A 12,716-nucleotide genomic window follows, 5' to 3' on the forward strand; every position below is an offset into this window, starting at 1 on the left:
GCTCAAATATGAAACATGGAGAAACATATTCAGCCCTGCAGCAAAACGGGGGAAATATCTGGTGCCAATATTTTCCTCACTGTCTCATTTTTTTCCCTCAGCCCTTCACTCTTACACTTCATGTACTTCACTATCACACTAATTCTATATTTCTTCTCTCCCCCGTGGCTCTCCCAAACTTTCTTTTGGATATCAGTGCGGAGAAATATGGCTTCCTGTTTATATAGAAGACGGCCAGAAATGAAAGTGAGAACGGCGCTCTGCCCACAAACAATACATGGCATTGGTTTCATCATGCTCTTCTCCAGGATGAAAGTCTTGTGTGTGCACTTTTTTCACAAGCGGCTATATCAGGTACCACGGTGTTAAAACTGTCACCATCTGTGTGTTTTTAGCACTCTGATTCCCATCCAGTCTCCAGCTTAGCTTTTAGCTCATCACTCGTCCTGTGGTTCTTAATGATTGTTGGAGCACTACAGCGTGCCGTCTGCCTAGGGAAACAAGCTAAGACTAACTAAGGCAGTGTGTTAACCTGATGCATAGTGCACTCTGCCATCAGCCCCGAGGCTAGGTTAATGAGACACAATTAAATTATAAAGGCATCCTGCTGTGCCACTTCTTTTTATACTGCTTGGATGGGTCTGCATTAGATGGCAAGTGCCCAAAACACGCATTCTGGAAATGGTTTGAAATATAACTAAATTCAAAAACCATACTGAGGGGAGAGCAACTAAAATATACCAGGTGTTACCGACTGACCGTACAAGAACCGAACTCGTTTGGTACATTGCGCTGAAATGTCAAGCTGAAGACATGCTTTGCAATCAACGGGATGTTTAGCAAGCTACACTTCACGAGGAGGGTGTCTGTAAGGCAACAAATACATAACTGCCAAGGAAAATTGTTTCCACTGTCCTGATCGTGCTGTTCCACTCGCTATGTCTCTCTCTCCCATGGTGCACCAGTAAAACCAGTCACCCATCCCAGCAACAGTCCAATGCAAGTCTGCAGACATGTTACAGACTTGCACAAATAACTCACTGTCTGCAGAAGAGTTTTTTTCCTCCTTAAAGTCTGAAATGAAGTTGAGTGGAAGTTTATTTGGGAGTGTAGAGCATTTTTGGGTCCTGTCCATTTCTATAATGTGTGGATAGTATTTCATTTCACTTCAATCCTGGAGGAAAAGATACAAAAAAATGTTACCTATGAAGAGAGCGTTGGGTAGTCGTGGAAAAGATGACACAAGCTGTACACGCAGCATTTATGAGAATTTTTGCATTGCTCTGTGTGCGAGCACAAATGTCTTATTTTATGTGCGCGTGTGTGCGTGTGTGTTCAGCCTATGGATGTGTATTTGTGTGAAAGCGAACATTCATGAATGTGTATGTTGGATCAGGCTGTTGAAGCTCTCTGTACACTGGCCCTTATAAGGTGCAGGTGTTTTCAGTCAGACCGTGGTTCCTAAGTCCTCACCCGAAGGGTTTTAAGAGACTGACATTCCTTTTAGACCTGTCCCCCTGCACTGTAGCTCGAGGGAGACGGTGTATTAACTTAACCTACTGCAGCCACCAGCTCACTGACTTCTTTTACTGTTTTGGCACAATTCTACAGAACTTTGCAGCACAGCAAGCAGATATGCACATTCTCCCTGGATAAAGCTACAACCGTCATCAAATGTGTGCACAACAAAGTCAGACGGCACAACATGTAACGTGTCACATCATCTGCTCTTTCAACATTAGACTCAGAAAAGGAGTGATGACTGGAGAAATAGGTGAGGGAGGGTAGGACGTGGTTGTTTTCTGCATGATCGTAATATATGGCTGTCCCTTGGACCGCATTGGGCTTTAAGAGAGCACAAATCTCAGACAAAACACACTCTGAAGCAGCTACACAGACATGACTTCCATCTTTAAGCATGTTTTAAGATGAGACTGCGATCTAGCAGAGGCAAACCCACATCTGTGAACTGACAAAGAAAGGGTGACTCTGGCAACTTTTGAAAGTACTGCTTGAAAATTGTGTGTTTAGCTCTTTGTGGCTCCGGTTCAGCTTGAGTTGTAGAGAGTGGCAATGCAACACCATCAAATGAAAAAGAAGCATAAGACGGTAGCAGAAGCTTTCAGCGGTATCCCAGAGTAACACGATCTCTCCTCAAGGGAGACGCAGCATCCTCAACTTGACTGTTTAAAACCCACAAACAGCAGAGAGCACAGATTACAGTGAACAGTGTTGGCTTAACAGACTAACAGCTACACGTCACATCATACGTAGAACTGTGACAGGGCAAAATAAAATGAAGCCACCCTGTGATGCTCAGATAAGCTTTCAAACACTGCAGGTATACTTTTTGACGGATATACACGCATTTAGACATCTGACAAACGTTGTTGGCATTCGTGTGTGAAAACTGTGCACTTTCTGGTTTTCTGTTATAAAACTCAAAAATATGAGTGTGCTGCTAATGTCCATAGCCACAGATTTGCGGTGTAAGATTTGGCCTGACGCATAAACCTGTCTGTGGACAAAACTTTTTTCTTTTAAATGCTTTGGGAAACTCGGTCACGAAAGGGTCTTAAACCATATATCTGCTAAGATAAGAACGATCTTTCCACGGGTGTAGATCACACTTAAAGAACTCTACCTGTACTCCGTTTGCCTTCCTAGCGCAGACATCCACTCCTGTGTCTAACAAATCAAGCTGTGCGAATGCCACGGTGCAGCGTGAGCTCAAGAACAGAGAGCTATATTCAGTGCTCACATTTGTTTTATTGATAGAGACCTGAGGTGAAAATTCCATATTTCTTTTATTACATGTCGAACTGCTAAGAATGTGAGCTAAAACATCCCATATGCAGGCGGCTTTCATTTCTTTTTATATAAAGTGTTCTTGATTTATGAGCCCACAATGTCTTTTTCCTGCATGAAATAAATTATGGAGGTGAATTCCCCCCCAATGAAAAAAAGGGGGGGGGGGGGATGAGAGACTGAGAGGGAGACAGCGAGACAGCGAACCACAGGGAGTGCACAGAGAAAGCAGTAGGGAAGTCCTCGATCCAAAGTGACACCATCTGCCAAGTTTAAGGTGCGTATCTGCCCTCCAGGTCCTTATAACAAGTTATGAATATGGAAAAAGAAGGTCCGCTCAGCTGCTTAACAGCTTTACTGTTTGTCTTCCTGTGCTTAGCTGGGAAATTAATAGGGAAAGTGGGTATTCATTGAACATTTACAAAAATAAACTCTGGTGAATTTTATCTAGGAACACGGTTCATGTTATGAAAACATTGCATGTGTTCAGCTTGCACATCCACACCAGCTGAGTGCCCCGTCCAGCTTTGATTCTCTCTGTGCGCTATTGGAAACCATTATGTTGCCAATGCTTTCAGATTTTTGGTTCGTATAAACGTGTTTCAAAGGATATTTATACTTGACGTCCATTCTTATTAATTCAAAAGTCATGGCTCTCTGCTCTGTGAGTCGGCACAATCGTGTTAATATTAAGAACTGTTTTAGCTAATAATATTTCCTATGACTAACCACATCAGGCAATAATTGCACACACGCATTCAGGAATAAGAACTCAGAAATGGCCTAAAAACTGATACACAGAGGATACTTGCATCCAACGACGCATTATCAACCACCCTCCATTGTGACTCCAATCAAGCTTCCTGAACCTTGATCTGGATACACCTTCTAAAGCTGTTTGCTTTGGTGGTCTGAATAGATGAGCATATCTTCCTTTGTACCAAGATGTTTTAAGTTTGAGTGCTCCACACTGTAGTGGTTAACACATTTGCATGCCACATTAAAGACACCCAGTTGGGTTCCGGGTGGGGACACATATCAGGAAGGGTGTCTAGTGTAAAAATCTCCCATAAGAAATATGCAGATACTGCTGGGACCCCTTATGAACTAAGGGATTGCTGAAAGAAGCTTCTCGGGTTTTTCTTGGTACTTAGAGGTGTGTTTTATGGTTGTAAATAGCTGTAAATAGCAAGACACATTCAAAAGATATGTAGATAGAAATGTACACACACATGACTCAGTACCTGATTTAAATACCCAGTACTTTTGTAAATACCATAGAAAAGAGACAGGGTTTTGGCAAGAGGTTCCCCAAGTCTAACAAGAAAATACACCTAAAAATGTATGATCTCAGGGTGCAAAAAAAGAGGGAAAAAGAGCAATTGCAGACCTGCACCTAAGCAATTTACATGTGCTTTCACCTTCAACTGACTTTCACCCAAGGGTGTAATTTACATTTAAACTGTGGAGGACACATCTGGGAAATACTCAATGCTCCAAAATAATTGTCTCATTCATGCTCATAATGCAATGCGCATACCCTGTAACCCCTCGGCACTCAACACAAATTAGTAGTATATAAACATCATTTCTAAGTCACAGGGTTGGACTTTTTGTAATTTGACATCCTGCCCTGAAATACGTATAGAGAAATTGGCAATACACTCTAATTCTGATTTACTCAGTGTGTTTAAAGAGCGATTTAAAAGAAGACCTTATCACTCATAATGAATTTATTCCATGTGTAAAAAAGGAATAAATATTCAAACTTAAACAGGATGTATGAGTAAAATTTGTCAGCAGTTCCATCTTGACAAAATTTCCCGCAATGCTGAATTTAGAAAAAATGTCTTAGCATATGTACAGAGACACCAAAGCTCTCCTTTATTCCAGCCACCCTTCGTTCATGCATGCACATTTAAAGAACATCAGAATTTATTTCAACAAAATAAAAATGCTTTTTCCCAACATGCACGTGCTCTCACTTACTTACTTACGTCCTTCTTCTCTCTGTATCAGCCAGTCTTTTCTTTGGGTGATATTTTCCTTTAACAACTTAACATTTCACTGTTTCCTATCAAGCTGCATTTATGCGTTTATGCTTTCAAAGCAATGTAGACTCTTAGAAGTAGCAGAGATCTGGTGTTTTAATGTAGCAGGCATTTAGTGTTTGAAAACCACACACACTGTTTACACCAGGGAGACTGTTAAAAAAAAGTATATAAACAGATGCTGGCCAAAATTACTCTTCTGACTCAGCTTGTTACCCTCACTCCATAAATACTTAGTTTATTAGGATCAGGCCCATTTCTCTCCATCAGTACAATCACGAGGCATTTGGCTGGTAAGGCAGGGCTGGGCTGGTTTGAATGGTCTGCAATTATTTTCTCAGATAAGCAGCTCCAGGCTCGAGAGCTGGGAGGCACTCCCATGCCGTGACATAATATATGCCATTATTATTGTGTCTTCTATATCCTATAGTTTGCTCCTTTTTTCATTCTGCAGGGAGAGTCCTCCCCCTTTCTACAAGCATCTCTGTCTTGGCAGCTGCATGTTCCTGGTTACTGGTCGGCGGTTACATGGTCCCACCAACGTGCTGAGTGTTATATTGTTTGTTGTCTCTCTGTGCTCTTTTTTTTCTGTCCTTTCTTTTCCTCGCGTCTACATGGCCACTCACTTTGAATCTGGTTCTGTCTGAGGTTTCCTCCTGTTAAAAGTTTTCCCCCTCTCTTTTGCCAAATGGTTGCTCATAAGCAGTTATTGGATTTGTATCTATAATGTAAAATTTGTGTAAACAAAATCCAGTTGAAACTTAAAAGAACGAGACAAAGGTTTGAACAAAGCAAACTCTTTTTACATCATTTAGATTCCCCAAAGCAGCTACTCTTTGCTTTGATGACAGCTTTACAGACTATTGGCAATATCTTTATCTTTACCATCTTCACGGGGTGGTCACCTGGGATTGTTTTCAATTAACAGGTGTTGACCTAAACTTAACAGAGGTGGAATGAGTTGGACCGCAGGGTTAAGGAAAAGCAGCCAAAAAGTGCTCAGCATATGTGGGAACTCGTCAAGACTGTTGGAGAAGAATTCCAGGTGACTGCCTCATGGCTGAGAGGATGCCAAGACTGCAAAACAAAGGTGGCTAATATGAGGAATCGAAAACACATTTTGATTTCTTTACATTTTTTTCTTACTACATGCAGTCAGATCTGTTAATCAGAGCTTTAATTACCTGCAATATTTTTCCACTGTTGTCCAGTGCTGAGAACAGTAATTATAGTTACAGTGAGGGCAGTCCCATTAATCAAAAAGGAAATCTGAGATAAAGCAGGAGGAACTGAAGCGTATAAAGGAACTCTTCAAAACCATCCGCAAGTGTTTACTTAGATAATCTAGACATCTTTAGATTTAGTTCTTTATCTTATGTTTGACTGCTTTGAACCACCTGAGATTATAGTTAAAGTCTGTCCTGAAACATAGCTCTCTATTCAAACTGAAGCTAGAATCTCAGCAGAGCTGCAGTTCAAAGTCACAACAAGTGGGAAAAATATACTTATGTGAGGAGGATTTTTGATAACAACACTGAAAACGAGTTTTTTAAGTAAAAAAAGTTGTGGGATGTTGTTCCACCCAAATGTGTTAAGCAATTCCTAAAAAACCGACTGTGCACTGTAAAAAAATTGTAATATAAAAGTATTTTTACTGTGTATTTTACAGTTTTGTACTGTTCTTCTAGAATATCATTAAATTTACAGAAATAGACTGATTTTACATTTCAAATGTAAAATAACATAAAATCATTGTAAATGTAATAAAACATAATTTTATTGTTTGTTAAATGTATTTGTCTGTACGTGTGCATATGCAGATTGTTAAAATACATTCACAAATGCATCATAATTTCACAAATATTTGTCTGTTATTTGAAAGATTGTACTGTTGAATTCAAATGTAATGCTATGGAAAAATATATAAAATTATTCTTATAAACTTTTTTTAAAATCAAATAATGTTATTTAGGGCGATCGTGGCTCAAGAGTTGGGTGTTCGTCTTGTAATCGGAAGGTTGCCGGTTCGAGCCCCGGCTCGGACAGTCTCTGTGTCCTTGGGCAAGACACTTCACCTACCGCCTACTGGTGGTGGTCAGAGGGGCCAATGGTGCGATATGGCAGCCTCGCTTCTGTCAGTCTGCCCCAGGGCAGCTGTGGCTACACCTGTAGCTGCCTCCACCAGTGTGTGAATGAATAGTGGAATTGTGCAGCGCTTTGAGGGTCTCGAAACGCGCTATATAAATGCAATCCATTATTATTATTATTTAAACCAACTGTTAACTGTATATTTCTGTACATTAAAGTATTATTATTCATAGTGCTGCATTCATTGACCTTGTTTATAGGTAATTTCATTGTTTAATCACATTAAATTGTTAAAGTTAAAGTTATTTTCTGTTATTATTTTGGCGCCCCAGCTGCTGGAATATTACTGTTTTTTAGGATTTTTTATTTTTACGGTGTGTTTTACTCTAAATTGTAAAACTGACTCAATAAAAGAAACTGAAAGAAACATTTCATTGAAATATCACATATAACACAAATAACTAAAATGCAAGTTAAAAATGAAAATAAACGTTTTTAGTGTTTTGGCTTTTCATTGAGTCAGTTCAACATTTTTAAGTAAAATTCAATCAAATGTGTTATTGCGTGGAACAACTTGCAATAACACATTTAAATTTCAGTATGCTACAATATATATACAGTGTATGGATTTTTGTGTCTGCCCATGCTTGCGATAAATATTTATTCTTGTACACAGGACTGTTTTGCCGTGAGTTGGGGTTAATGGCTACATGACTAAATGACTACAGACCCGTGGCTCTGACATCTGTGGTCATGAAGTCTTTTGAGCGCCTAGTTCTCTCCCATCTCAGGACCCTCACGGCCCCCCTCCTGGACCCCCTGCAGTTTGCATATAGAGCCAACAGGTCTGTAGACGACGCCATCAACATGGCCCTACACTTCATCCTGCAGCATCTGGACTCCCCAGGAACCTACGCCAGGATCCTGTTTGTGGACTTCAGCTCTGCCTTCAACACCATCCTTCCAGACCATCTCCGAGACAAGCTTTCCCAGATGAATGTGCCTGATCCCATCTGCCGGTGGATCACTGACTTCCTGACGGACAGGAAGCAGCATGTGAGGCTGGGAAAGAATGTCTCGGACTCCCGGACCATCAGCACCGGCTCAGGGCTGTGTTCTTTCTCCCCTGCTCTTCTCCCTGTACACCAACTGCTGCACCTCCACCCACCAGTCTGTCAAGCTAATCAAGTTTGCAGATGACACCACCGTTATTGGGCTCATCTCTGACGGGGACGAGTCTGCCTACAGGAGGGAGGTTGAACGTCTGGTGTCCTGGTGCAGCCACAACAACCTGGTGCTGAATGCCCAGAAGACAGTGGAGATTATTGTGGACTTCAGGAAGCACACAGCCCCACTCCCCCCATCATCCTGACTGACACCCCCATCACCTCTGTGGACTCATTCCGCTTCCTGGGTACCACCATCACCCAGGACCTGAAGTGGGAGCCCACCATCACCTCCGTCATTAAGAAAGCCCAGCAGAGGATGTACTTCCTGAGGCAGCTGAAGAAATTCAACCTGCCAACACGGACGATGATGCAATTCTACACTGCAATCATCGAGTCCATCCTCACCTCCTCCATCACCGTGTGGTACGCTGGAGCCACTATCAGGGACAAACAGAGACTGCAGCGTGTTGTGCGCTCTGCTGAGAAGGTGATTGGCTGCAGACTCCCATCTCTGCAGGACCTGTACACCTCCAGGACACTGGGGCGTGCAGCTCGGATCTCAGCTGACCCTTCTCACCCTGGACACAGTCTGTTTGACCTGCTCCCCTCAGGCAGGAGGCTCCGGTCCATTCGCACCAGAACCTCTCGCCACAAGAACAGTTTCTTCCCCTCTGCTGTTGGACACATGAACAATAACCGTATGACTGTCCCCGCCACTAACACATGACCCTACGCTGTGTCACTGCATCATTCCATGTTTGGCACTGATCACCACCTGCACTCATGTATATATCTTTCAACGTAGCACTCTTAATTCTTATTCTCATGTATATATCTCATGTATATCTCATGCACATATCTTTCCACGTAGCACTTTTAATTCTTATCCCTACTTTTATTTTTTTTCATGTCTATTTAAGTGCTATTTATGACACCATGTTTGCACTGAAGCACCGCAGCAATTTCCTAATGTTGTAAACCTGCTCAACATTTGGCAATAAAACCCTTTCTGATTCTGATTCTAATGTATAAGATTAACAGAGCAGTGGAGGAATTCACACCCAGCTGTGGAAATAAGTTGCAGTGAGCGAGAACAGAATGAAAGCCTATTCACGAGAGAATGAAATAACATACAGTGAATGAGGTGGAAATAAAGTTCACAAGTTTAAGTGGAGGACGCTTTCAGAAAGGGAGGAGGGAGAAGTAGTCTGCAAGCACACAGTAGCAGATGCTGATTTGTGATTTCGCTCACACGTTTTATAAATGATGCTGGCCTTTCAGAAAGATTAGTCCACATTTCTACACTCAAAGAGGCAGAGGTTAACTACCAGTTTGGAAACACACACTCTTGTTATCCGTAGCTTCCTCGTGACTTCCTCTCTCTTGGCCATTGTCTCCTTTAAACTCAACTTCTTGGCCTGACAAATCAAATTGTGTGTTAGTTCCTTTTCCTTTCCAAGTAATGACACACTGCAGGGTTTTTCTATTACACAGCTCATTAATAATACTCTTTATACACTCGCAAGCAAGCAATATTAAATCACAAACACACACACACCCACCCATAGACATGCAATCATATGCACATAAAGCCTCTGGGCTATGACCAGATCATGTCTCAAGTATATAGCAGCTCTGATTATTTTTAATTGCAACATGGAACTGCAATGGTTACATAAATGACAGCTCTAATCAGCTTGCTCCCCGGGACTCTCTTCCAACTCCAGCTCTTGAAAAACAAACAGACGGCGTCACATCCCGGCTCGGCTCGACCACAAAACACACATCGGCACCCAGCATTACTTGCTGTGATGTCATACAGTTTAATGGCTCCAGACAGTTAGTTTGAGAGAGAACAGGAGGACTGAATACATGCAGCACATGGAAGTGCATACTGTGCACATAAGCATAAAGGTGTTGGCACAAGTGCTCATGTGCACCCTGACATGTGCAGATACAGTGAATGGATGTGATGGTGGTTAGAGTAAGAGCGAACAGCGGACTTAGAGTCAATGGCAAGCCTTTGGATAGTTCTAGGGTCAAGAGGGTAATGATGGGTGAGGGAAGGGTTAGAAAGGAGTGAGAAATGGGGTGTGTGAGGGACACTAGGGCATACAAATGTCACATGGCTGCAGAGATTGTTTTTGTCAGGGCCTGTGGTTGTAACCTTAGCCTTTCTTTCACTGCTCTGCTATGTGAAATAAGGGCGTTGAAATCCCTAGGCCAACCTTACACACAACATGGGGCTCATCTGACCAAATTTGCACGTATAGACGCGTCTTTGATTCACAGGCTCATTTAATATACAAGAATAGAAAAACTATACAGGACATAAACAACATATAGTACATGTTGACGTATACTGTGTGGCTATTTAACATGCACCACACGAGAAAAGCAAAACAAGCATAGCACGTGCATGCAACACACAAACAAATGCAAACACTTGCACATGTGCCAGTAAGAGCGAGCATTTAGCTCTGTCTACACAGAGTTCACAGAGGGTTAGCCTGAGCGGCTCTCTAGCTCGGTATAAAGATACAAATCAAACATGACAGATGGACACACACACACGCATGCACGAACCTCTATAAAAGTTTGTAATGCAACCGCACCATGCCCAGAGACGCCACGTACCGAAAAAACACTACATCAATTATCATATCAACATTCAGCCTTCATCGGCACAGCGGGATTTATACCACGCTGTGGGGGGAGCCAAACCCCCAATCGTCCCTAACTCATTGATCGGTCCTTCATCCAAGACAAATATGCTGATACTGATGAACTGTGATTCGAGGAAATGCTAAAGTGCTCACAATACTCACAGCGGTTCCCAGTCCCAACACAATATAGAGACCTGGGGACAAACCAGGCTGGGAGCCAATGGCGTTGCTTGCTTTGGGCTATGGTATTGTTCGACCACCTACCCCGCTGCAATCAGACCGCCTTTTCCCTCCATTGCCTCCCTGACCTCCAATCTAGCTTTCCTACTTTCCCTGCTTACCCTCCCCTCTCTCCTCGTCCACACTCCTGACTGTCCATTCTGTTAAGCTGCACACTGAAAACAGACTGGGTGCATTTGAGTAGCAGAGGCAAAAGCGGGGGGCCCATTTAGCCACTTCCTGTTTCAGGGAGCCAATAAGTATGCCCCTCCAGGCCATTGCCATGTGTAAACCAATGAGGATTTTCGTGGACTAGATGAGTTGGCAGAGGTCGGCTTGTAGCTACAAAGACTCCGCTGAATATGCTAATGCTGAAAAATCTCACTCAGCTTGTTTGCACAAACACAGGATGGAATGCTAAATATCCGCCTGATTTGTTCTGGTTTTGTTTTTCAGCGTGTGGTTGATGAAAGTAAGCTGACTGTCTGAGAGATAATTGATGAACTTCAAGCCTGTGAATTACGGACACTCTGTTCACCAAATGTATACTGCATGCTAATCCTAACCAGAGTTCAAAAACAGTGAGATATAGTTTCTCAGCTTCTCACACTAGCTTTCTCCCATTTTCTTGCTTTCTTGCACACAGACACACACACACTCACACGAATATACAAAGTGTATTAGTACAGCTGGCTGTCAGGTCCTCTAGCTCGCCAAGAGGTCTCTAAGTACTGAAGGCTTTTCTTCCTGTCACAGCATGGGGTAGGCAACTATTTCGTAGCGTACGTGTGTGTGTTAAGAGCGCATGTTTTCTGCTCGCTGCTCCAACCTTGGCAGCAGCGTGTCTCCTGACACCCACAGGAACAAATTTGTCTTTGGGGTCTGCTTCGGCTTTTTCCGATGTGTGAGTGCGCGGGCACATGTGAGTCGACAGGTCTGCTCATTATCACTACCACGGGCAGCAGGGAAAAAGGTGAAGGAGAGTGAAAGAGGAGGTAAACAAGGGCAGAGCTGAGGACATGATGGCGAACCTACCGTAAACACGCCATTGATGAAAGCCAAGCTACAAAAGCGCAGTCGATGTAATGAACCATTAAACCCTTTAAGCGCAGTCAGGCCATCTTGCAATAAGGGCTTTCCTATCATTGTTTCTCTAAATTAAGACATTTGCTGTAGTAACCCCGATCTATGCAAGTATAAGATTACACGCAGACAGTGGGTTGCAGTGCTGATGCTGCTAGTCACCCTGTGGAATGTGGACAGAATAGTGTGTGTGTGTTTTCCCAGCTTGTCTCAGCTCTGCTGTGTTGTGGTCAGCGAGCCTGTGTGTGGTCCTGGTGTGGTTCAGCTGCTCAGAATCATTTCCATTTAAACATATCTGTGGTCCTCGAAGCAAACCACCACTGGTATCCACGCCATTGGAGGTAACACCGAAAGTTTTGCCCTTTGCGTGACCGCCCATGCATATTGTGTTCATCGTGCATGTATGCAGAAATGCCTGAATGTGCGATTCAGCCATCGCTTGTCTTCCGATATATTAGCAAAGGAGATTTGTCTTGTGCATAATGGTGAACAGAGTTAGAGTAGCATGAGTGCTGATGGATATGTTGGGTTTGAACTTCAGGGCCCCTTTAGGGCATTGTGTCCAAGTGACTCCTCTCTTAGGGGTTCCTCCCCACCTCAAACAGCAGTGCAGATTGGATCACTGGGAAGGA

The sequence above is a fragment of the Aulonocara sp. 'chitande type north' Nkhata Bay genome, linkage group LG20 (genome assembly GCF_057382095.1).
Source record: "Aulonocara sp. 'chitande type north' Nkhata Bay isolate Kocher_YH1m ecotype deep benthic linkage group LG20, A_spYH_male_GT1.1, whole genome shotgun sequence".
NCBI lineage: Eukaryota > Metazoa > Chordata > Actinopteri > Cichliformes > Cichlidae > Aulonocara > Aulonocara sp. 'chitande type north' Nkhata Bay.